At 38.5% G+C, this 27,416-nt stretch overlaps 1 protein-coding gene across 5 annotated transcripts in view; it reads right to left on the reverse strand.

Annotated features, from left to right (window-relative positions):
- Positions 1-24,822, reverse strand: part of R3HCC1L (R3H domain and coiled-coil containing 1 like) — a 76,111-nt gene extending 51,289 nt beyond the window's left edge. Inside the window, exons 1-2 of one of the 5 annotated variants that reach the window (XM_059054697.2) lie at positions 24,715-24,822; positions 6,039-6,147 (exon numbers count right to left, since the gene is read on the reverse strand). The gene's annotated coding sequence lies outside the window, so the exon portion shown is untranslated. Of the gene's footprint in view, positions 1-4,951; positions 5,066-6,038; positions 6,148-16,292; positions 16,430-24,388 lie in introns of those variants that run through there. The other 4 variants (XM_067024894.1, XM_067024895.1, XM_067024896.1 and 1 more) reach the window with 4 other exon arrangements.
- Positions 24,823-27,416: the final 2,594 nt, after the last annotated feature.

Raw genomic sequence — 27,416 nt, forward strand, 5'->3', positions numbered from 1 at the left:
GATTTTTCCCTCCCATTCCCACAAAAATGTCCTCAAACATTGGACAAGAACTCTACTATAACTATTCTTAGGACCAGGGAAAACATTTCTCCTAGGAATTCAAAAAAAGGCACCTCCTCAGAAAAAATAACTGGAGCTAGGTGAATAATAAGGAATGACAATTCTTTAATCTCTTATTTTATTTCTATATACTCCCTAAGTTCATAGAAAGCTGTTTTATTTGCATTAACCAAATACACTTTAGAATAATCAATTTTTTTACAAGGCTATCTCAAGCTAACACAAAGATCCTTTCCTTTCACTAAAAAGTCTTTTTAAAGAGTTTCTATTTGGTTAAGAAAGATCTATTAAGCAACAGATTAAGCAAGAGAACAGTGACATATTTTTCAAAATCTGCTGCTGTGAATCACATCTAATTACGTTTTCTGTTCCATTAAGGTTTAGGCTGTATAAGCAAAAGTGAAGTAGTGGCAGAGTAGTACCAATAGTAGTAGCAGAGGAAGAAAAAGAAAAATTAAACAGCTACCTACCATTCAATGAGGACTTAGATGTGACAGGGACCGTGCTACATATTTCATATATCTACTTTCTCATTTGATTCCAACTATAATACTATGAGGTAAATATTTTTACCTCAATTTTACAAATGAGAAATCTGAAGCTTAAATAACTCAAGATCACACAGCTTCTAAGTGTTGGTTAGGATTTCAAAGTCCCTGCATTTAACTACTACACTACACTGCCTGATATTCAGCAAGATGATCTCTTACAATCATCTATTAATTTCATAAATATCAACAATTTGCTTAGCATCTGTATAAATGCATAGCAACCAAAGAGAGCTCAAAGACTGCTGCAGTAAAACAGGAAAATCAACTAGGATAAGAATGAAAGATTAATGCTTTCATGGCATGACTATTCCCAATAACCTTCCAGACTTAAAAGTGCTGACAATAATAATCTACTATTGTCTCTGAAACTTCCTCATTCACCTTGCCTCATCCTTAAAGCCATATGGTGAAGAACCTCACCAGGTGTCAGGAGAGGAACTCCCTCTCTTCTATTCCCTGTAAGAATAATCTCTATACTTCTTCCTGCCAACTCCCCTGACCATTTGAAAACATTACCTTTCTCTACATACTTCCCTTTCTCCAAAGGCACATGGGAACATGGGAACAATGACCAGTGAAACTGATAACACAGTTCCTAGACTGCAGGAGCCTTCAAAGCAGAATATAGAGTGCACTTTCAAATCTGAATCTAAAAAGAAAAGAAACTTGTACATAAAATACCTGCTGCAGAAGGTATTTTCAAATGTCATCTTAAACAGAATATAACAGTTACAGTATTTTAATATTAGTCTGCTTCAGACATTTACAGCCTTCGCCTCTGTGCATGCAGTTGAACAAAGAATATAGCTTGCATAACTGGAAGAAAACATTTCACAAAAAATCTGAGTATCAAGACAATGAAAGACACTGGATAGATGATTCCAACGGGATCTTGAGGGCCCCAAACTATGGCCTGAAAAGGTTTTTCTTACAACATAACACAATTCACGCTCCCAACTTATTTTACACTCCACTGGCCACAGTTGCCATGCATCGGCACCAACTGATTTCATGCTTTACAGGCTGGGAAACAGTCCGCAGTTTAGTCTCTTTCATACTCCACTGATGTGGTAACGCCATGATTCACCAACTTAACTGTTTCAAATTTAATGTTTGCACCTACTACTAACCACCTCCAAAGGTAGTCAGATCAAAGCTTTAATATAACTGAACAACAGCAATATAATATGTAACAGAAATGTAGAGAGAAAAGTCTGCTACCTGCTCTCTATATATACCTGGTGGTAGGGAGGAGAGAGGAAAACTCCCTCCTAAAATTTCTTTCCCTCACTATACATCTGGAGGTTGGTCTGTCCTTCTAGACTTATTTGAAATTAGTTCCTCTCCTGGGTCTATCCTCGGTTGCATTGATATCCTATACTTGACAATAAAAGAGTTGAAATGAATAAGGCTTTCAGGGCTGTGCCTCAAACCTGACATACATACATTAAGCTTGATTTTTTTCGCCTTTAGGATTCACAAACTAAAGCTAATAAACCACTAAGTAAATTTTGAAAGTAGAGACTACTAGGCTTAATCTGTGCTGTGTCTTATATATGTTATCTCATTTGACCCCAAGTACATACTAAGAGGTAGCTATTATTTTCTCAATTTTAAAGATGAGAAATCTGAAAATTACTTAAGATCACACAGCTTCCAAGTGTTGGTTAGGATTTCAAAGTCCCTGCACTTAACTACTACAGTAGACTAGAATACGCCTTCTAAAAAATGGGGTAAAACAAAGCATAGCATAGTTTTAAAAAACAGAAATATCAAAGTGCAATAATAACAAAAGAAAATAATTATAAAGGAGATGGAGTACTTATGTTAGAGATATAGTTACAACAACTTTATGTCTCCTTCCTCTTTGTAGCTACAGTACCAAGTGTGAAAGCCAAATGTGGCTAAGAAACTGAGACACCAAAAGAAGCAAACTTCATTTTAAAGCAAGCAAAGAAAACATCAGATAATTAATAAAAGCTTCTCTTATACACAGATTGAAAGTTTACTAATTAGAGTTTCAAGAATAACAAACAATTATCTTAGAATACAGTGATATCTTCAGAGAACTGCCCCTTTAAGGATCAGGAAGACTGTACAGAGTGCTACAAAAGGCTTTCAAATTGGAATAATCTACTGAACAAACATGGCTCAGGTACTAAATCGTATTCTAATCTATTACTTTTGTGATACAAAAAGCAAGATAAATGTTAAAGGTTGGTAAAAGCTAACAATAGGTGATGGTATTTTCTTGCAGCAAATATTTATTAAGTGCACATATTGTACTAAGATCTATGCTGGGACAGTGGAAACTGTAAAGTTGGACCACAGGTAAGAACATGGTTTGAACCACATGAATAATATAGCCTCCTCTTTAAGTTATCTCTACCTAATTGGGAAGATAAGAAATTTTAAAAAAACAAAAAAAGTTGTTTTAAGGTAGTATATAATTGCCAAACAAAGAGAAAAGTTGTAAATGATAAAAAGAGAGCTATCACTTAGGGCCTGGAATAGCTGAAGAAGATGTCATAAGGTAGGAGGAACTGGAAGCTGGTATGTAGACTGAGAACTGAACGGAGATATTCCAAGTAAAAGGAATAGCCTGAACAACTTGAAGAGGCAGTAAGCAAAAACCATTATTTTGGGACTTTCCTGGTAGTGCAGTGGTTAAGAATCCGCCTGCCAATGCAGGGCACATGGGTTCGAGCCCTGGTCTGGGAAGATCCCACATGCCGCCAAGCAACTAAGCCCGTGCACCACAACTACTGAGCCTGCGTGCCACAACTACTGAAGCCCATGCGCCTAGAGCCTGTGCTCCACAACAAGAGAAGCCACTGCAATGAGAAGCCCGCGCACCGCAACAAAGAGTAGCCCCCGCTCGCAGCAACTAGAGAAAGCCTACGTGCAGCAACGAAGACCCAACGCAGCCAAACATAAATAAATAAAATAAATAAATTTTAAAAAAACAAAAGCCTTATTTTGGAGACAGCCATAGAAACTACTAGAGCCAAAGGTTCAATATAGGAAAGTGTGGAATATTCTGCCAGAAAGATTGTTTTCAGCCTGGAGGGCCTTCAACACTAGGTTTAGACATTCAATACCCCAAGCAACGGACAGTCAAGTCTAGACCCTATAGACAATTCCTGAGAAGTGATACTATTACTGTGTCTCTAGTTCTCCATACCTTCCCTTACACCATCTGCCCATTCATTTACCCTGTCATTTTTTTTAATAGGTACCATCAGGTAAAGGTGATGAGATAGCACACAATGTTAACACTGACATTTCTCTTATGCTTGCTTAACCCAATGGTATCAATGAGCAAGTGTAACATTTAACCAAAATCCAGAAACAGGATCAACAGGAGGGATGAGCTCCAAAACAATGTGCCCCAAGTCTAATCCCATACTCAGTAACAAACATTACATCTAGGGGAGCAATCAAATACACTTATTTTGTATAACCATTCTCACAATCAGAGAAAGAATTGAACCAAAGCTTGCCCCACATTATATTCTACTCCACAACCCAAATAATACCCAGAAACTCATGCCTTGATACCTGATGAAGACTCCTATAATTGGCCAAGTGTTTCTGAAACAAATAGCTGGTGATATATGTATATGTGTATAAAATCTAATAAACAAATAAGTAACAGGATATACATTTGTCTGAGATAAAAGCCCAGTCATTTTGGATCTAGATAAGGTAACTGGCCTTACTACCATTGCAACAGTTCCTAGAAAAGAAGGAACCCATCCCCATTACACTGATTTTTATAGTTTCATTTTCTAGCATGAAGTGATATTTCTAGTCTCTTCAAAATTTTGCAATCTATCCAATCCCTACTCTCATCAATAGAACATCTAACCTTACAGTTTTGAAGACAGAATGAAACAATAACAGCTTGAAAGGAAAAGTGAAACACACTACTTCTACCCCACCAAAACCAACTCCAGCTGTTCGTTTCACAGTTTTATCAGCAGAGCTAACAAGGAGAATAGCTACCATTCTAACTGCCCGCGGAACCTGAGTTGCTCTGCTCTTCTCTCATTTCTCCCCCTTCCCATCTCCTCTGTAACTTGCACACGACCACCTCACTCTGCTGTCCATCCTCCCCAACTGCCGCCCAACAATTCACAGGCTGCCAGATTGTCAGCACTGTGTTTGGGGACTTTAAAATTACCCCTGTGGGACAGCGCAGTGTGTTAGGATAGCATTTGCCCAGACACAATGTTGCTCTTTATAGCCAGTTGCAAATTAGTTTCTTCTTAAAAAAAATAATACTCCCAATAAGACAGGTAACAAGGAGATTTTAAATAACCAAGATTAAAACTCACTTGGTTTGCTCTGAGATCTGGGCCGTTTCAGAGTCAGGTACAATAAAATCCCACGCCTCTACTCACAAAAGCCATGCACATCATTTGGGAACATCTGAAGTCAGCTTTCTGATGCTAACAAAAGCAAAGAGGCTACTAAAAAACATATCAAAGGAGAATCTTCCTTCCCCTTTTTTCTGTGCCTATGGCTCCTCATCCTTAAATTTTATTTGACAGTACTTTGTTTTAAGCTCAGCTCTCAATATCAACATTAAAAGGAAATTCTGGAAATCACCAGTATCGTTTCATTACAGTTTCCATCCAATTATTTGCCATGTGCTTCAGCAGCACACAAGTACAGTCATCTTCTGACAGTTGCTGTGACTGACCCTCTGAAAAATCCTTCATCCTATATATCAGCTTCCTGGTTGCCACTGGCTACACATGAGAGTCAGAAGCTAGAACAGACTGAAAAGATCATCAGAGGATGTGGGGAAGAAAAACCTCTCACAAAACAGCAGGTCATTATCAAGTCTTCCTAGAAAAAAGAATTAATTAAAAATAAACACCTACAGAGTAATATTTTAAAAATTAAAATCAGTTTCACTAGTTATCTAATTAGTTTTCATTTCTAAGTTCTTTGATAGCATTACTCATTCTGCTTTATTATGCTTTACTGAGGATTTAATTGCCCATCTAGTCTTCCCGAATCAGTTCATCAAACCCCTACAATAAACTGCATCTTTGCTGCTCCCTATCTGAACTACAGGGAAGCTAGAGCTGGACAGGAAGGATGTTAATTCTCAGTTCTTACAGTAGAAAGAGACTGAAAAGAGCAAAGATAGTAATTCAACTTTGAGAACTAATTCCCATATTTAACCAACCCCTGTTCTTTCTACAACAAAACCAAAATTTAAGAAAGACAGTGAATAGAAGCAAGAAAATCTTCAAAAGACCCTGAATGTCATTCAGGATATTGCCACTTTCAAACTTGCTTTACATGAGAGTTACAAAATAAAATGACACTTAAAAAACAAAATATAAGCAAACAAATAGAGTAAATAAACAATATTTCTAAAATATACATAAGTATAGTTAACTGACTTACCAAATAAGTGACATTTATTTTTTGAATAATAAAACTCTAGAACGCGCAGATAGACCGTGTCTGAGGCAAATGGTACAAAACGTTCCCTTCTGACAGATAGCAGCCTCACCTGGAAAATAATAGTAGTAAAAGTTATTTTTATAAAAATATGCAGTTATCACTTCTTTGACACCTGTCTGTGCATTTACCTTTCATGATCTCATTTCATGAATACTAACAGTTTAACGCAATGATTTACCATAGAACGTGCAATGAAAATAAACACACACACACTTTTTAGAAGCTCAACAACAAAACAGAATAAGGAAATGTCATCTTCTCTCATTCTCAGTCCTCTGAGAACTAGTCTGAGGGGGACAAAACATCTACTAACTGCCATCAGAAAAAGAGAGAGAGATAAGAAAATAATACAAATGATCAAAACACAAAAAGATGTTCTACTTCTAGTCATTACTATAGTTCTAACTTTTAGGATGGCACATGGTGGATGTTCAATAAGAATATGCTGAGTGGATGGCTGGATGGATGAATAAAAAAATAAACCTTATCAGTTAGCAAAGAAAAAAATCACATCAGTTAGCAAAGAAATCCAAAATAAATATATTTTTTATGCATCAAACTGGCAAAGATGAAAAAAAGAGCAATAAGGTCCTGTTTTGGTAAGTACAGACTGAATAGGACTCCACATTGTTCATGGAGGTACACATTTTATTAACGTAGAAAGCATTTTAACAATATTTCAAAATCTTTTATATATCAAAGGACCTTTGGACCAGGCAATTCTCCTTCAAAGAATCTGTCATAAGGAAATAACTGAATTTCTACAGGATACTTATTCCAGAACTATTTATAATAGTGAAAAATTAAAAATAACTTTAATGTCCATCTATATGGGCCAGGTTAAATTATGGTACATTTATACTATGGAAAACAATACAGACATTAAAAAGAATAATGTGGGGCTTCCCTGGTGGCACAGTGGTTAAGAATCCGCCTGCCCATGCAGGAGACATGGGTTCAAGCCCTGGTCCGGGAAGATCTCACATGCCGCTGAACAACTAAGCCCGTGTGCCACAACTATTGAAACCCACACGCCTAGAGCCTGTGCTCCCAACAAGAGAAGCCACCACAGTGAGAAGCCTGCGCACCACAACGGAGAGTAGCCCCCACTCGCCGCAACCAGAGAAAAGCCTGCGTGCAGCAACAAAGACCCAACACAGCCAAAAATAAAATAAGTAAAATAAATTTATTTTTAAAAAAATAATGTAGTTCTACAAATATTGGCATAAAAATCTACAAACCATATTAATAAGTTTTTAAGAAATGGAGAATTTAACAAAAAGTGCTCAAAAACAATATAGAAAACTTTAAAACATTCCTGAAAGACCAAAAGTAGATCTGAACAAATGGAAAGATACTCCTCATTCTTGGATGGAAAACTCAACATCATAAAGATGTCAGTTCTTCCTAAATTAATTTATAAATTTAATGTAATCCCAATAAAAATCTCAATATGAGCAAGCTTTTTTACAGAGACAGACAGCTGATACTAAAATTCAACAGAAAAATAAACTTGTAAGAATAGCCAATAAAACATTAAAAAATTTTAAAGCTAGCCCTTGATATACTGTCAAGCCTCTATAATTAAAACAGTGTGATAATGATGCAGGAATAGACAAACTGGTATAAAAGAACAGAAGTCCAGAAATAAACTCAATGGAAACTTAATATAGGATAAAGGTGGCATCTCAAGATATTGGGCAAGATTGTACTTCTTAAAGAAAACATGTTGGAACAACTAATTAGCATCTAGAAAAAGATTAGTAACTCATACATTATGCATTAAAATAATTCCAAATGAATCAGGGATCCAAATGTAACAACTAAAACCATGCAAGTACTAGAAGAATTGTGAATTCCTCTTTACCCTGGGGTAAAGGGAAAGGTTTTCTCATTAAAACCCAAAATTCAGATGCACCAAAAGACTGAAAAATTGAACCACATAAAAGCTCAAACACATGCACAGATGCACAGACACACACACACACACACACACACACACACACACACACACACACAGTAAAAGACAACTGACAAACTGGGAGAAAATATGTGCAACATATATCACTATAAACAGCGAATATACCTAATATATATATATTTATTTATATATATATATTTTTAAAGACACTTAAAAATTGAGGGAGAAAAACATCAAAAACCTGATAGAAAAATGAATTTAAAAATACAAGACAATTCACATAAAAAGACATTAAAATAAATGGCCTTTATATATTCTATGAAAAGATCATTAACTACTACTAAGTGAATATTAAAACTATATTGAGGGCTTCCCTGGTGGCGCAGTGGTTGAGAGTCCGCCTGCCGATGCAGGGAACATGGGTTCGTGCCTCGGTCCGGGAAGATCCCACATGCCGTGGAGCGGCTGGGCCGTGAGCCATGGCCAGTGAGCCTGCCCCTCTGGAGCCTGTGCTCCGCAACTGGAGAGGCCACAACAGTGAGAGGCCCACGTACCGCAAAAAAAAAAAAAAAATTACAAAGTGTCAATGCACTTATCCCACTGAACTGTACACTTAAAAATGGTTAAAGTGATAAAACTTTATGTTATGTATATTTTACCACCAAGAAAAATTATAAAAGGAAAAATAGTGGAAAACCTGGCAGATACTACCTTAATGAAGTGATCCAAGATCACATTACTAATATTTCAACATCCTGTGCCTCCTGAATGATGCCCTGAGAAGCATAACATTACTCCTGTGGTACTCCTGCCAGAAATGAATAATCTGAATCCAGTCATGACAAATCAGCAGATATACCCAAATTACAAGCATTTTACAAATTAACTGGCCTGTACTCTTCAAAAATGTCAATCTCATGCAAAAACAAAGACTGAGGAAATGTTCCAGATTAAAGGAAACAAAAGAGACATGACAACTGAATACACTTCATGAGCCAGAATTTCCTTCTGCTATAAAACAGTATATTGGGACAATGAGTGAAATGTGAAAAAGTCTGTGGACTACATAATAATATTAAATCAATGTTAATTTCCTGATTTTGACAACTGTACTGTGCATTCATACAAGAATGTCCTTGTTTTTAGAAAATGCACTCTGAAGTATTTAAGTATACAGGGGAATAGGTCTGTGTCTTACTCTCAAACAGTTCAAGAAACAAATATTGCAGGTTGGGGGGAAGAGACGGAGAAAGGAAATACAGTAAAGTGTCAACATTTGGGGTATCTGGGTAAATTTTTTGTATATTCTTTTAATTTTCTGTAGTGTGAAATAATGTCAACATAAATTAAACAGAAAAAAGATGTTAGCACAGTACCTGGCACATAAATCAAATACATAAATCAAAACAAAGAAAGACACGGTATATGGAAAACAGGATATCCAACACAAGAGAGAAGTGAAGGAATATTGGTGAATGGGAATTCCAGGATGCTAACTGTGAACTAGAAGTAGAATGCAACCATTTCAGATTAAAGCTTTGTGACGGAGACAGGCATGTTGAAGGCAGTCATCCCCAGGCTCTCCGCCATAGTACCATCTTTTTAATACAACACAACTACTAGAGGATGTGCTCCACTCAAGCAAGAGGGTAAATGAATAATGAAGAAGATAAGAGTTCCAACAATATTGGGAATCATACCCAAAACAGAGAAAAGTCTAAGGATGACAATGAAGGAAAATCATCCCAGGAAAAGAGCTGTGCAGCAGGCCCAAACAGTAGGCTCAGACAGGAGGACAAAGAAAGTCTCCAGAAGAGAAATTTCCAAGAATTTTTTTTAAAAAGAAAGAAAATTTGAAATGACAGATTACTGTCACTGACCTTGTGGAAAACTGCACTTAGAGGCCACTATTTAAGACACTATAAGCAAACAAAATTTGCACAGACATAATAATGTAAATGCAACATTAACTATTTGATTTAACCAAATATTGTAACAGAAACTGGGAGGCCAGGGGAGGAGTAGCAGTGGTAATTGTGGTTTAAGAGCAATAAAACTGGGTTTCCCTGGTGGCACAGTGATTAAGAATCCACCTGCCAAGGCAGGGGACACGGGCTCGAGCCCTGGTCTGGGAAGAACCCACACGTCACGGAGCAACTAAGCCCGTGCGTCACAACTACTGTATCTGAGCTCTAGAGCCTGTGAGCCACAACTACTGAGCCTGCATGCCACAACTACTGAAACCCGCGCGCCTAGAGCCCGTGCGTGCTCCGCAACAAGAGAAGCCACCGCATTGCAACGAAGAGTAACCCCCGCTCGCTGCAACTAAAGAAAGCCCTCGCGCAGCAACGAAGACCGGATGCAGCCATAAATAAATAAATTTTTAAGAACAATAAAACTTTATCATAACAGAAACACAACATATAATGAATAAACTGGTGAATCAAAAGACAGCATTACACACATTATTTTAAAATATGGAGATTTGTAAATGCCAGAAGGAACAGCTTAAGGAACTGAAAAGTGGTTACCTTTAGGGAGAGGACTAGAGAGAGTGGGCAGGAATGACACAGTAACTATTCACTGTATTTTGTTATAAACCCTTTTTAAACTATATCTATTTTAAACTATATGTCTGTTGACAAAATATAAATAGCAAAATATGAAGAACTTCTAATCTTAAATATATTGTTCATCATTCAAAAATATATAAATAAAACATTTTCAACTGAAAGGGACAAAAATCCTAGGGAAAACATAGTCCCCTTTTTGTTAGAAGACCTTCATATTTCCAACACTAAAAGAACATAAACATAAAAAATATGGAAGCTTTAAAGATAAAAAAAACCTCTAAAGCAAATAACTACCAATTTAGTGGATAGAGAGAATTCAGTCATGGTAATACTAGGAAGATTGTAGGTCTGACCTTACTTACAAATTCATTAATGATCAGGACAGTGCAAATAACATATTTAATTAAATATGCTCATTTATCTATTTTGGGAAGTATTAACAGCAGTGAGAGAGAGTGGTAATATAAAAGGACAGAGACAGTTTAAAAACAGTGGCCCAAAACAACCAAATTGGAGAGTGGATAGAAGGTTAGGTAAAATTAGAAGCTGAAAACAACTAAAGAAAGATATCAGAGGCTTAATCATCATCAATTTTACTGCATGCTGTTGCCATATGAAGAAATTCTGGCAAACACTAATGGTAAGTGAGAAGATTATATATTATATATATAAAATATATGTATATGTCTCACGTGCATACATATATATACATATCCATAATCTTTTTCATTATAAGAGACTGATAATCCTAACTAAGTAGGGATTCATGAAGGGATTACACCCTAAAAACAAAGTACTGTTGATGCACTTTAATAAGAGTAGTTTCATACTCACAGTTTCGCCAAGTACTGAAACTCTTATCAAGGATTACCAATAATGAATTAAACTATCCTAAAGACAATTAACTCTGTTATCTACCCAATAGTCCTCATCTAGCTACCCTTGGATTATCCTTATTGTTCCTGTTTTTTCTTCCCAGGCACTGACCATTCAAAATAGTTTACATTTCCCAACCTCTCCTGCAGGAAGATGTGGCTATGTGACCAATGGAATATGAGCAAAAGTGGTACATATAACTTTTAGGAAGTATCCTTAAAGGGAGGGAGATATGTTCTCTTCCTCCTTTCTGCTGGTTCGAACGTGGATGAAAAGGCTGGAACTCCAATAGCCATCTTAGACCATCAAGTGAATCCATGCACAGTGGAGCAACAACATGACACCATGATAAACCACAACAGTCCTAGACTACTTCTGGAATTTGTGACATCGAGAGAAATGAAATCTATCATGCTTAAGTCTCTGTTATTTGGTTGCAAACAAATCTAATCCTAATTAATATAACCTCTACACTAATGTACACTCCTTGTTTTCTTTCGTTCTCTAAACAATCCTCCACTGCCCTTCTGCAGGCTCGTTTTCTGCCTCCCACTCCCTTACTATGAATATTCCCCAATATTCCATCCTTGGTCTTTTCTGCTCTTCTCCCACTAAGTTCTAAGTCAAACATTCTAAAAATCCTCATCACTATATGTCTGATCATTTATTTGAGCTCTACTTTTATCTCCAGCTGTCTATCATTCCATTTGTACAAGACATAATTAAACAGGAACACAAGTGATTTTTAAAACAAAAAAGATAAATAGCCAAAGTGGTGGTGGTAGCAGTAGTTGTTGTGATGGTAATAAACAGCTAATATTTACTGAGTTTTTAATATTTGCCAGGCATTGTTCTAAGAGCTAACCCTCACAATAATCCTATGAAGTAGGGCATAGTACCACCATCCTCATTTTAAAAATGAGGAAACTTGAGACCCAGACAAGTTAAGTAACATACTCAATACACAGAACTAATGTACTGAAGAGATCATTCAAATCTAGGCTTCCAGAACCCACCCTCTTAACCAGCATGCACTAGCACCTTTTCTAGGGATGCTGTCACAGCTTTATAAGGTTGTCCTCAGCAACGATGATAGTTATTTAAATATCCACCATGATAATAAATTTCATGCCTCTGCAGATTAACTTTTAGGAATTGTCAAATATCACTTAGAAATTAAAATGGTAAATAAGATGAGTGGTCAAGCAAGATAATACTCTTGAACACAAAAGATATGACCATAAAGTAATGAGACTGGTTTTCTGATGTGGTTCTATTGGTTCTGAAAGCAGATCCAAAAGACAAATTCCAAAGAATATTTATTTGCTAGAATAAATGCACAGTCTTAAAAATGGATTACTTTTAAAGGGACAGCATTCATTTATATTATTAAGTTCTTTATTTTTAAAGCATCAGATTTTTTTCAACTACCACTCAAATTATCCAATACCTAAAACTTGTATTAGCAGTTGAACTCATTATCTTTCTCCCTAGACCTATCTGAGATCCTTTCTCAGATAATGTCATTATCAAGACACCACAATACGGACTTCCCTGGTGGTCCAGTGGTTGGGACTTCGCCTTCCAATGCAGGGGGTGCACGTTCAATCCCTGGTCAGGGAGCTATGATCCCGCATGCCTCGAGGCCAAAAAACCAAACATTAAAAAACAGAAGCAGTACTGTAACGAATCCAATAGACTTTAAAAATGGTCCACATCAAAAAAGATCTTAAAAAAAAAGACACCACAACACACTTGATTTGTCAGGCTCAAAACTTTGAGGTATTCTGACTCTTTCAGCTTTTCTTTTTTTTTTCTTTTTTTTTTTTTTTTTTTTGCGGTATGCGGGCCTCTCACTGTTGTGGCCTCTCCCGTTGCGGAGCACAGGCTCTGGACGCGCAGGCCTAGTGGCCATGGCTCACGGGCTTAGTTGCTCCGCGGCATGTGGGATCCTCCCGGACCAGGGCACGAACCCGTGTCTCCTGCATCGGCAGGCGGATTCTCAACCACTGCGCCACCAGGGAAGCCCGTCTTTCAGCTTTTCTAATCCCATTCTTATTGCTCTTCCTTCACAAGAGCTATCATGTTTTCTATTTCCATATTATTCCATGATTGTCCTATTGAGATACCCTAGAGCCACTCCCTGCTTGAGGTTATCCCACAAAGCTACCAGGACAACCTTTCTCAAATACTGTTTTCATCATATGACTTTCAACAAAAATACCATCATCTATAGGATCAAATCTAAGTTCTTCAACCTAGCCTTCAAAGCTTCCCATTAATTTTTCATTACCCCACAGACATGTAAACCTGGCAAATCACATCTCTTTACTAATCATCAGTAAAATCAAACCTTCCATTTGTGCAATATTGTTAAAATACCCTTTTTGCCTCATTCAGTTCACATATATTGTACTTTTTTGCTTCTAATATCTCATCACCCTATGTGGAATTTTCTTCTGTCCTCTCAAGTCAATTTGTCATTCTGTCACTTCCTTCAAGATCCTCCTCTTCCATGAAGCCCTAATAACCTCAAATAGATACTGCTATATTTTGCATTCCTCAACATATAGTTCATCTAGTAGAATGGGAAGAATTGCAAAGATTGACCAGACTATGTAACAAAATAGAGAGCCCAGAAATAAACCCACACTTATATGGTCAATTAGTCTATAACACTGGAGGCAAGAATACACAATGGGGAAAATATAGTCTCTTTAATAAATGATGTTGGGAAAACTGGACACCCACATGCAAAAGAATATAACTTGACCTCTTTCTTACACCAAATATAAAAATAAACTCAAAATGGATTAAAGTCTTAAATGTAAGACCTGAAACCATAAAACTGCTAGAAGAAAACACAGGCAGCATGCTCTCTGACATCAGTCTTAGCAAAAATTTTTTGGATCTGTTTCCTTGGGCAAGGGCAACAAAACCAAAAATAAACAAATGGGACCACATCAAACTCAAAAGCTTTTGCAAAGCATCAGCAAAATGAAAAGGCAATCTACTGAACGGGAGAAGATATTTGCAAATGATATGTTCGATAAGGAGTTAATATCTAAAATATATGAAGAACTCATACAACTTAATGTCAAAAATTTTAAAATGGGCAGAGGACCTAAACTGACATTCTTCCAAAGACATACAGTTGGCCAACAGGCACATGAAAAGATGTTCAACACCACTAATCATTAGGGAAATGCAAATCAAAACCACAATGAGTTATTACCTCACACCTGTCAGAATAGCCATAATCAAAAAGACAAGAAATAACAAGTGTTGCGAGGATGTGGAAAAAAGGGAAACCTCGTGCACTGTTCGTGGGAATATAAATTGGTACAACCACTATGGAGGTTCCTCAAAAAATTAAAAATAGAACTATCATATGATACAGTAATTCTATTTCTGGGTATTTATCCAAGGAAAACAAAAATTCAAATTCAAAAAGGTGTATGTACTACAATGTTCACTGAAACCTTATTTACAATAGCCAAGACATGGAAACAACCTAAATGTCCATCAACAGATGAGTGGATAAAGAACTTGTGGCATTTTTACAATTAAGTATTATTCAGCCATTAAAAAAAGAATGAAATCTTGCCATTTGTGACAACATGGATGGACATAAAGGGTATTATGCTAAGTGAAATAAGTCAGACTGAGAAAGACAAATACTGTATGATTTCACTTATATGTGGAATCTAAAAAAAAAACAAAGGAACAAACACAACAAAACAGAAACAGGCTCAAAAATATAGAGAACTAACTGGTGGTTGCCCAAAGGGAGAGGGGTGGGGAGTGACGGGTGAAATAGGTGAAGGGGATTAAGATACAAAATTCTAATTATAAAATAAATGTCACATGGATGTAATATACAGCATAGGGAATACAGTCAATAATAATGTAATAACTTTGTATGGTGACAGATAGTAGCTAGACTTATTGTCATGATCATTTTGTAATGTATAAAACTGTCAAGTCACCATGTTGTACACCCGAAACTAACATAATATTGTTAGTCAATTATACTGCAATTAAAAAAAATTTGACCAAAGACTTCTTTTATATGAGTGATTTTCCAAGGAGTGGGTTAACTTTCATCAGATTGTTGCGTCAAATACCTTGAAAAGTTCATTTGACGGCTGACACGATGGAAGCCAGAGATAACCTATAACTTGCCCCAGTTTTCAGTGTGGCAGTGGCAATGCCAGAATTTGAACCTGTCGCCTAAGTTCCCACACAAAATGAATACAAATTTTAAGGTCATTGTCCAGTAATATAATTCATGCTCACTCCAGAAACAGACCTAGACACTATTAATAAACATGTTATGTTTTTTAAAAAGCAGAATACAAAATTTATGTACAATAGCAAGAAATTCCAATGTAAGTGTATGTGTGTGTGTGTGTGTGTGTGTTGCATTAATACACACACACAGAAAATAGAGTGGAAGGAAATAAACCTCAATGTTAACAGTTACTTCCAAGTGGTGAAAATATGGCTGTATTTTCCAAATCCTTGATAATGAGCACATACTGAACTTGTGATAATAGTAATAAGAAAATACTTTAAAAATTAAAACTATCTGACATTATGGAGTTAAAGATAAATTCCTCAACCTTGAACTCAAGTGTCAGAGGCAAAGAAAATTTTCAGACTACTCAAGGAAACAAACAAGAAGCACAGTACAAAAACAAAAAAACAAAAAAAACCCCACTATGGCAAAAAGGGAAAGAATAGCAATGTCACATTAACAATACTGGTGGCAAAAACCAAGAGCTACATGGCTCCCCGGGCTCATCAAACTCCAGTACTTACTACATCACTGGCTCTTACACCAGAAGAGTCAAGAGGCCTGGAAATTCTGAATGTATTGAAAGATGGTCACACTGATGCAGAGAACTACCGATCATATAAACAAATCAAGACTATTTCTTTTCCTTCTGGGTCTTCTCCTAAAATAAAAATGTGAAATGAAAACAGAAAAGTTCTGGGAAGATTCATATGATAAAAAAGTTTAGAACCACTAAAGGAGGTTAATAAATTTATCTTTTCCTAGCACTAGGTTTTAAATTCCAGTCAACAAACCCCCTATCCAAAACTCCTGGGGGTCAGACAGGCTTCAGAATTCAGAAAAATTTTTCAGGTTTTTAGAAAGGTTGATATGGTACATATTCTATGTGTTACAAAATATTCTAACCAGCATCTGGGGCAATACTCTGTAATTAAACAAGTTGAAACTTTTGTGGAAAAAAGTGTAAATCACTATACTACATATGATAAATAAAGACTACAAATAGCCGTATATCAGTGCAGACTGGCTTCTGCTGCCAACTGAGGTTGCTACAAACTTCTTAAAAACTTCCCATCTTCACAACAGTTTGAATTTAGGAACCATGGATAAGAAATTATGGACTTCTAACTGATTACACTGAAAGGTGAAATTATAGGTTTATTTTGTTTCTTTCCTGATTTTCCAAATTTTCTACAGTATATTATTTACATATAACTGATTATTTACAAAATAAGACTCCACTGAATTTTAAAAGGGGATGGAACAAAGTATAGAAACTCACCAACTTGCAAGCTGGGTTAAAAAAAGAAACAAGATTTTGTTCAGAGTCTAAAAGTCAAGGAAGTAACTTGAAATAGCTTTGAGTTTAAAAGCCTTTAAAAGTTTAGTATAAGTTTTTAAACACAATTAACATTACTAATATGCAATAGGATACTTACTCACTAACATTCAGAAAGTGATGTTTTATTAACTCATTTTTTAACTTACTATTTCCCAGTCCAGTAACTGCTTGTGACCAAACTGTCTTTCCCAAAGATGGCACCTATCCCCCACTTCCATTACCTCCAATGTTTTTCTTACAAGGTTGACTCTGACACTCCTCCTGTGAGAATTGGGTTCAGTGTAACCACTGCTCTCTCCTTGAACATGGCAAGCTTGTGTCACTACGTGACTTCCAAGTCCAGGTAACAAAAGGCAACACAGCTTCCACTTGGTTCTCTTGGGATGCTTACTCTTAGAAAACAGCAACCACCATGATGTGAAGAAGCCCAATTAGTCTATGTGGAGAGACCACATATGTAGGTGTTCCAGGGGACAGTCAACTTCAATCATGAGGCACATGAGTGGAGAAGGCTCCAGATTCTAGTTTCCAGCCACAAAATTACCACCAGCTTTCAAGCCTTTCTAGCTAACGTTCAAGCCATCTCCACACTGCCCTGTCTGAATTCTGGCAGAATCCATAGCATAATAAAATGCTGTTTTATTGATACATCACTAAATTTCAGAGTGGCTTGCTACATGACGAAAGCTAACCGGAAAACGCACCTCTTTCCTAGTTCAGTAACTTCATATTAAACACACACACACACACACACACACACACACACACACACACACACACAAAACCTAAAATCAAGCTTCTCTCAACATTAAGGAAGATCCAGTCTACCCATGAGAAATTGGACAGAACTATTTAAATAAGAAAGTTTCTAATTAGAGAACTTAACAATTCATCTCAAATATATTCTGAGTATTTACTATATGTAAGACACTTGGTTAGTCTAAAACACAAATATGAATAACAGATAGCCTAGTTATTAATCTAACCTAGGGAGGTAGGAAATAAAAATAGGTATACAAATACCATAGTTTATGGAAGTACCTAAGTGCCAAAATAGGAATATAAAGTTAACTCCACCACAAATAGTTAATTTTAAAATGATTTGGGGGACTTCCCTGGTGACACAGTGGTTAAGAATCCACCTGCTAATGCAGGGAACACGGGTTCGAGCCCTGGTCCAGGAAGATTCCCACATGCCACAGAGCAACTAAGCCTGTGTGCCACAACTACTGAGCCCGCATGCCACAACTACTGAGCCCGCGTGCCACAACTACTGAAGCCCGTGAGCCTAGAGCCCTAGGGTGCGCCTAGAGTGCAACGAGAAGCCACCACAATGAGAAGCCCTCAACAAAGAGTAGCCCCTGCTCGCCACAACTAGAGAAAGCCCACATGCAGCAATGAAGACCCAACGAAGCCAAAAATTAATTAATTCATTAATTTAAAAAAAAGATTTTGGACTTATAAACAGCTTTTTGGTTCTGTTAGGAAAGAAGAAGGGCTTTAATAAATACCTTAAAAAAAAACTGTAAGTAACATGAAAAATGCAGGCCTCATTATGTGTTGCTTAGATTGCGAGATTATGAGTTTTGTTGTTCTTTAAATTTTTCTGTATCTCCCAAGTTTTCTACAGTAAGCATATATTAGATATTTTTAAGAAAAAATATTTCTAAAAAAGAAAATAATCGGGCTTCCCTGGTGGCTCAGTGGTTGAGAGTCCGCCTGCTGATGCAGGGGACGCAGGTTCGTGCCCCGGTCCGGGAGGATCCCACATGCCGCAGAGGCTGGGCGCATGAGCCATGGCGGCCGGGCCTGTGCATCCGGAGCCTGCGCTCCGCTACGGGAGAGGCCGCGACAGTGAGAGGCCCACGGTACTTTTAAAAATGTGTTTAAACTATAATATGAAGGGGTCAAGTAAGTAGTCAACAAGCCTGTAACAAGAGTTGGCTTGGTGTTTATATGTTTAATATGCAAAATAAAGCTGGTGTTTAAGGGAAAATTTTAGTGTAATAAAAACTGCATAAACATGTTACTTGATTTACTATTAATATCTGCGTTTCTTCCCTTTCCTGGCTAATTACAAATGTCTACAAGATCTCCCCAAATAACAGACAAAAACTAACTCAATAAGCTCCCATCTCTTGGTCATGCCCTCCTGGTTGTTCCCCCTCACAGTCTCTCTTTCTCCAGCTCCCTCCCTGCATCCACCTGTCATTTCTAAGTCAGCCCTTCTCTCTACATCTGTGATTACCCTTCTTTCTAACTCTAAATGCCTCGGTCTGACTGTCCCTCTGTGTTTCCGATGCCCCCTCTCTATCTTGACTGACCCTCACTCTCTGCCTTTGGTGTGTGTGTTTTCCTCTTTCTATCTCTCCCTAGGTGACCCACCCCAGTGTGTGTGTTTTCCCTTCTCAGACTCTGCCTTTCTATAAGTCTCTCCCCTACAGTTACCCCATTTCCAAGAAATTCTTGTTAACTTTTCCCTCTAATCTTTATAAATAAGCAGGCTTGATATTACTAACTCTATTTTACAGATGATAAGGAAAAACAAACAGGATTATTGGTATAAATTTGAGAGGTGAAGATTTAAATCCAAGTGTTTCCCCTCTTTCTTTAGTACTCTTCTGGTATTCCATGGCAAAGAACTTGAAACAGCCCAGATGCAAGCCAGTATTAACATGACACATATTTTTTCCTAAGAGGCAAACCTGATATTAAGGAGCACCACACACCACTTGCCCATATTTTTGCCTCTGCACCAGGTTAAACAGTCATGAACTGTCAGCCACTTGCCCATTCCAGAAATCCATTATCATCATATGCACAGGTTAACCCATGTTATTTGGGAACCTCAGAATACTAGACACCAGAACCTGCTGTTTCCAACAGTGCTTCTTTGCTTGTCTGTTTTTATCCCTAGTCCAAAACCAGCCATGTTTGACATTAAAAAAAAAAAAAAAAAGATACAAGAGGGACAATAGATAGTAATGAAACTGAAGAGCACTAGACTGAAGGCTAGCATGAGATGGTGAAAAATACACACCACAAACTGGGAGCAACTGGTCCATGTTTTATTGAGAGGAGACAATCCTCTTCAAATGCAGGCTTACCACTGCAAAGCAATACCCTATAACTTCTCTCCTACCTAAACCTCTGACAACTGGAATTTCTCTGTAATTCAAGCTCTTAGGAGTTACCTGGGCTTCATCCATCCTACTGGGCTCATTAACAGAAAACTCTAAATGTTTTTCCCCACTAGGTAAGAGCACATTTTCGGTGGGTGGCATAGTAGAAGTATGGTTCTCTTTCAAGACATGAACAGCCTAGTTCCATTTCTTCTCACTTCTCCTGTGGGTGGGAAGCCTGCAACCAATACAATTCAACAACTAAAAGAAACGTCTAAATTATAGTTCAGGTTACTGATTGTCAAAGATCCAGTTTTATACATAGTGTGAGGGCTAGTCTTGTATTATAGGTTTATAATTAAAAATCTATACTTTTACTTCTGGCACTAGTTCATTTACTTCTATTATGTCTAATGAGTGCACAAGTGCCAAATCAACAATATACCAGTCTTATCATTCATTCTGGTGAGATATTCTGTGAACACTGAGCTTATGGAGCTAATGAGGACAGGGTCACAGATTCAAAAATATTAGCCAATTAATTTTGCTGTTTTTCAGGGTTCAATGGTCACAGTCAACAAACTTAACCTTGACTAACAAAAAAATACAGTGATCATGTGAAGCATTTGGGGAATGTATCACCAAAATTCATGACTATATGAAAAAATATAATAATAAAATTAAATATAGTAATAATAATAATACCATCTTTCACTAAGCCTGAAAATGGGTCTACCTTCCAAAAACTCAAGTAAAAACCAGTCAAGAACAAAAATGTTTAAAACATAAAGGAAAAAATAACACATTATAGCACACAAAGTAGATTTTAATGGAAATGACTCTCTACTGTCATAGTTTATACACAAGTCTGTAGTAAAAAAAATAGCTATCTTGCTGATTCTTAACTATATAAGTCAGCATGAAACTGGCAAAGCGGAGCCAGGGAAAACCACATCAAAAAAGACAGTAAAGGAAACATTTGCATCTGCAGACATCTTGTAGTCAACACAGCATCTGAAGGAATGAAAAGTAAACATTTCAATTCTTAACTCTCAGATTTTGCTTTGACCAACACATCAGTTTTCTCTATTAGGCATTCCTCCTTGGTTTCTCTGAACTCTCACTCCTTGCAGATACACACACACCAGTGCCACCCTCAGCACATGTCACTGTTTCCACTTTCAAAAATGAGGGTCACCAAATCTTCTGGACACTACCCACTAGACTGAACTTTTACAGTCAAATACTCTGGCTTTTAAAAAAAGAAAGGTGGGGAGGATGGGGAGCCAACAAAAAATGCGCTATAAAACTCTGTCCTACATAAATCACAGAAAGATCTTTTTTGATCCACCTCCTAGAGTAATGGAAATAAAAACAAAAATAAACAAATGGGATCTAATGAAACTTTTGCACAGCAAGGGAAACCATAAACAAGACAAAGACAACCCTCAAAATGGGAAAAGATATTTGCAAATGAAGCAACTGACAAAGGATTAATCTCCAAAATATACAAGTAGCTCATGCAGCTCAATATCAAAAAAACAAACAACCCAATCCAAAAATGGGCAGAAGATCTAAATAGACATTTCTCCAAAGACACACAGGTTGCCAACAAACACATGAAAAGATGCTCAACATCACTAATCATTAGAGAAATGCAAATCAAAACTACAATGAGGTATCACCTCACACCAGTGAGAATGGCCAGCATCAAAAAATCTACAAACAATAAATGCTGGAGAGGGTGTGGAGAAAAGGGAACCCTCTTGCACTGTTGGTGGGAATGTAAATTGATACAGCCACTATGGAGAACAGTAGGGAGGGTCCTTAAACAACTAAAAATAGAACTACCATAAGACCCAGCAATCCCACTACTGGGCATATACCCTGAGAAAACCATAATTCAAAAAGAGTCATGTACCACAGTGTTCACTGCAGCTCTATTTACAATAGCCAGGACATGGAAGCAACCTAAGTGTCCATCGACAGATGAATGGATAAAGAAGATGTGGCACATGTATACAATGGAATATTACTCAGCCATAAAAAGAAACGAAATTGAGTTATTTGTAGTGAGGTGGATGGACCTAGAGTCATCATACAAAGTGAATAAGTCAGAAAGAGAAAAACAAATACTGTATGCTAACCCATATATATGGAATCTAAAAAGACGGTACTGATGAACCTAGGGACAGGGCAGGTATAAAGATGCAGATGTAGAGAACGGACTTGAGGACAAGATGGGGGTGGGAGCTAGGACGAAGTGAGAGAGTGGCATGGACATACATATACTACTAAATGTAAAACAGATAGCTAGTGGGAAGCAGCCACATAGCACAGGGAGATCAGCTAGATGCTTTGTGACCACCTAGAGGGGTGGGATAGGGAGGGTGGGAGGGAGGTTCAAGAGGGAGGGGATATAGGGATATATGTATATGTATAGCTGATTCACTTTGTTGTACAGCAGAAACACAACACTGTAAAGCAATTATACTCCAATAAAGATGTAAAAAAATCTCTGTCCTAGTAAATAGTCAATATCTAACTCATAAACACAGATATTGTTCTGCTACAAGCTCCAATGTGCAGACAGAAAACTGCATTCTTACTATGGGTTATAAATGAAGCACCAGTCCAACAGCACACCCCAACAACAAGAGCATTTTGGAAACCTCTAAAAGTAAAAAATAGCCTAATATAATCTTTAGATAAAATGCAATTGCTTAAAAAAATTTTTTTTAAAACGCTGCAATCTGAGCACTGCTATTTACAGCTTTTGTTTTTAAGTTTATGAGTTAAGGATAACTATCCTCATTTTACAAACAACAACAAAAAAGAAATGGAATCTCAAGAAAATACTTTACCTAAAATTATCACCGTCATTTTTTACCATCATCATAGTCATCAATTACAACAGCAACAAAATAATGAGCACGTACTCACTCCAGCACTACTTTATATTCACATCTCATTTAATCGTCATAGACAGACACCTTGTGAGGTAAATGCTATCAACTCCACTTTAGAAATTAGTAGACAGGCTTAGAGAGGAGAAATAATTTGCCAAAAGTCATAAACTAGAAGTCACAGCACCGGGATTTGAACTCAATTTTGTTCAACTTTGTACATTCAACTAAGTCACTGTACTGCCATCCTCTTTGTTTTTAGAACCACATTCAGGCATTCTTCAACCAATGATTGCAGACTAAATACAAGATTACCTCATTACTATACCTCCAAACCCACAAAAAGTTGTTTGTAAAATCCTGTCTCTCTACAAGGGGAAAAATAACACAAAAAGCCACCTGCTTGGAGTCTCAGAGCTGAACTTCCAGAATAAAAACTAGACTGGAATATTGGCTGTTTATATTCTGAATTCTAACTATAAGGTAACACAGACTCCTAACACATATACCTAGGGTAGGTGAAAATAACCCCAATATTTCTTGTTTCAGCTAGTATACACAGGATAGTGGTACCGTATTAGAATCAGAGCTAGGTTTAGCACAAGCAGTATCTGAAAACGGGGAAGAGACAGCAGACCAGTTGGAGACAGGCATCAGTTTAGCACATGTGAGGAACATTAAGCGCTTTGTGGGATACTCGCACCTGTGTAGCACTGAGGAAAGGACGGCAAGAAGGGAGAGAGAGAGTGTGTAGACAGAAAAATAGTGAGCTTGCTGTATTTGAAACGTGCTTTCTCGCAAATGTCACTTCTGCTGAACCCCATAACACCGGAAGGCAGGTAGGCCAAAGACGATTACCCCCACTTTTCGGACTGGGAAAACGAGGCTGCGGTAAATGTGCTACAAAAGATCACAGGTCTAGCAAGCGGCATACCCGAAACTCCTCCCAGGACATCAGATTCCAAACCTCGTGCTTCTTCCCCACTCAACCCTGAGAGGAGGCTTTATTGATAGAGAAAACTTTAAAAATCGGACCTGGAGTTTTCCGAGAGCGGCCCAAGAAAACCAGGAAGTACACCCTCTCTACTAGACTGCTCACTCCCAGCCGACAGCCCGGGACTCCCTGGCAGCGCAGCAGACTCGCTCCAGAGAAATCGCCCGCAGCCCCGGGGTCGTCTCGGGCGGCCCCCGCCGTCCACAGCCCCGTACCCCAGGGGAGAGAAAGGGGTCGCCACGTCCCCGCTCAGTACCTGTTGAAACCAGGAAAGGAACGGCCCCTCCGCAGACAGTAATTGGGGAGAGGGCCCCCAAGCGAGCACGCAGCCCTGGGAAGTAAACAGGGCCTTGAGAGGGTCCCCAGCAACCCAGGGCCCGCAGGGGTCGAAGGGCGGTAGCTTCCCAGTAACCTCCGCCCCAGGAGGGGGCCGGCCCCACGCCTCACGTGAGGAGAAAAACACCGGTAACAAACAAAGGGGAAAGAAAGCTTGTGGCAAGTGTGGAGAGAGAAGTGGAAGCGACGAGCCCCAGCCTGGGGTGCGGAGAGAGGGAGGGACAAGAACGCGGAGCGGATCGTTACCGGCGGCACAGTAGCTCCCCGCAACCGCCGCCTCCTCAAAGTTCCAGCTCTTCCGCTCGCGCCGTCGGGGCGCGCGCCAGGCCTCGGCTCCGCCCCCGCCCCAGAGCCGCGGAGCCTTCTGGGGGCTGTAGTTTCCGCGAGGCCGGCCTCCGCGGACCGCCTCCCGGTCACGTGGGAGGAGGAGGCAGTCAAAATGGCGCGAGAGGGCAGATGTTTCCGCTCCTGTTTGCTGAACCCTTCCCCTGCCTCTTAGCTGTAAACGGGCTCAAATCTCGTCACGTACAGCTCAATCATACCATCCCTCCTCTTCTTTTCATAGACAAGTTTCTTGAAAAAATTAGTCTTAACTCACTGTCTCCAATTCATTCATCCTCTACCCGGCAGCTTCTGCCCCCACAGAAAGTGGTCTTGTTGCCATCACTCATGTCATCTAACTTAAACTTTAGGCACCATTTGACGCTGTTGAACATTATCACTTATTTTCTGACACTATTCAGGTTTTCCTTCTTCCTCTCCAGTCATTCTTCTCAGTCTCCTTCAACAATTCTTTTTTTAACCTGCTTCTTAAATATTAGTGTTCACCAGAATTCTTGTAGAACACTAATATTTAAGTGTCCCTTCATGTCCTACAGGCATCTCAAATGTAGCAATTTCAAAGTGACTCTTCCCTTCTCCCTATTCACTGATATTCACTCCAACCTTCAACCTAGATTCCTCCCTTGTCTCACTCCTTCATCCACTTATGACCAAATGGGCACCAAATTGTGTAGATTCTATGTCCTGAGTATCTCCTGAATCTTCTCCCTCTTCACACCACTGCCAGAGATTTAAATCAGACCCGTCTCATTTCTTACGTGGTCACAGCGTGGGCTTCCTTACTGGTCCCAGCACTTCAGCACCTCTGAAGTGGGCTTCCTTACTGGTCCCAGCACTTCACCACCCTGCTGCCATCAGGCCTATTTATGCAGCCAGCAAAATTTAATCATATCACACTTTTGGTTAAAGCATTTATCCACTTGATTGGCTTTGGGAAGAGAAATGGAAGTGAATCTCCTAAGTGGTTTTTACAAAATATGGACACCAGTCCCACTACTTACTCTCCACCCTTACACATGTTGTGGTTTGGAGGTTCAGAGAAGAGAGATTTATAGCAGATCTTATTTCAGGGTAGGTGGACATCGGCATGTTTTAAACGTTCCCCAGACGATTCATTCAAAAAGATGTATTTGGTTGATGCTACTATATACCAGGCTTTGTGCTGAGTACTGAGAAAATAATAGTGAACAAGACAGTCCCTGCCCTTGTGGAGATGATGGTCTCCTGGAAGAGATAGATATTAATCAAATGATTCCATACCAAAAAAATGAAACCAATAAAAACAAAACCCCACAATTACCAGCTGTGAATTATGCAGGAATTATTATGCAGGAAAAGTAATCAATTCCTTTTCCTTTCTCTGCCACCCACCCTATGGTGTGAATCAGCATATCAAACAAAGGCTGTCAGGAGCTAATCTCCTCCCACTGCCTCCTATATACTTCTAGATTTACCAAAATGCTGAACTGCATAAATTGTTCCTCTGTTTAGAAAACCCTTCCCTTTCTCCCTTGACTAACTTCTGTCTTACTCTGCTGCATTCGAAGCAAACCAGTAGAATACCAGGCACATGGAAGGATTTTCTGAGGATTGGACTATGTCAGGTGATAACTCCCAGGCAAGCAGAGATGAGCTAGCTGAGTAGAGGAGCCAGGCACAGTTGAACATGGGCTACTGGCAGCAAGGCTATGTTAGCCGCTTTGGAGGCAAAGGGCCTGAGCCAACATACCCAACCTTCAAAACACAAATCAAGTGTCACCTCCTCCAGTAAGCCTTTGCTGAGCTCCCCCAGGATGAACTAATTGTTCTTTCCTGGGTTCTCATTGCACCCATTGCTGACCTCTCTTTCAGTGATAGGCTATAGCCAGCTCATTCCAGCTTTGAAAAGCTAACTGTTTAATATTCAGGAATATTACAAGTCTGTTTTTAAACCATTGGTAACTTGAAATCAGCTGTGATGGGAGTATTTACACCACCATGGAAATCAGCAAATGACAAATCAGGGGGGTTTTGTTTGTTTGTTTTTGAGCATCAGTTTACCAGCATGTCACTGCCTGTGTCTCAAAATGCACATCTCTACACTGTATTGTAGTGATTACTCCCATATGAGAGACAAATTCTTTGTAACGACTTCATTTAGCAAATATTTATTGATATTTATCACTGTGCACCTGAGACTAGCAAAATGCTGAAGGGATTTACAGTGAAGAACAAACAAACATGGTCCCTACTGTTATGGAGCTTACAATCTAGCAGATATGACAGAATGTAAACAAAGAACTGTGTGCTTACAAATTGAGCTGGGCTGCTTTGTTGTAGAACATACTGGCAATGAGTGGCGGTGGGCTACTTTAACAAGGTGGTCCAGGAAGGTTTCTCTGAGGAGGTGACCTTTCCAGTGAGCACTGAAGGATGAGAAAGAGATGATCAAGGGGAGAACCAGGGAATCAGTGTTCCAGCCAAAGGGATGAGACCACACAAAGAATGAGCTAGGCTGTTTGAAGGACAGTATGGTCAGTTTTGTGGAATGGTATGAAAGGTAATTTTATGTGGCAACTTGACTGGGTCATTGAGTTACCAGATCAAACATTATTTCTGGGTGTGTC

Source organism: Kogia breviceps, chromosome 2 (genome assembly GCF_026419965.1).
Source record: "Kogia breviceps isolate mKogBre1 chromosome 2, mKogBre1 haplotype 1, whole genome shotgun sequence".
NCBI lineage: Eukaryota > Metazoa > Chordata > Mammalia > Artiodactyla > Physeteridae > Kogia > Kogia breviceps.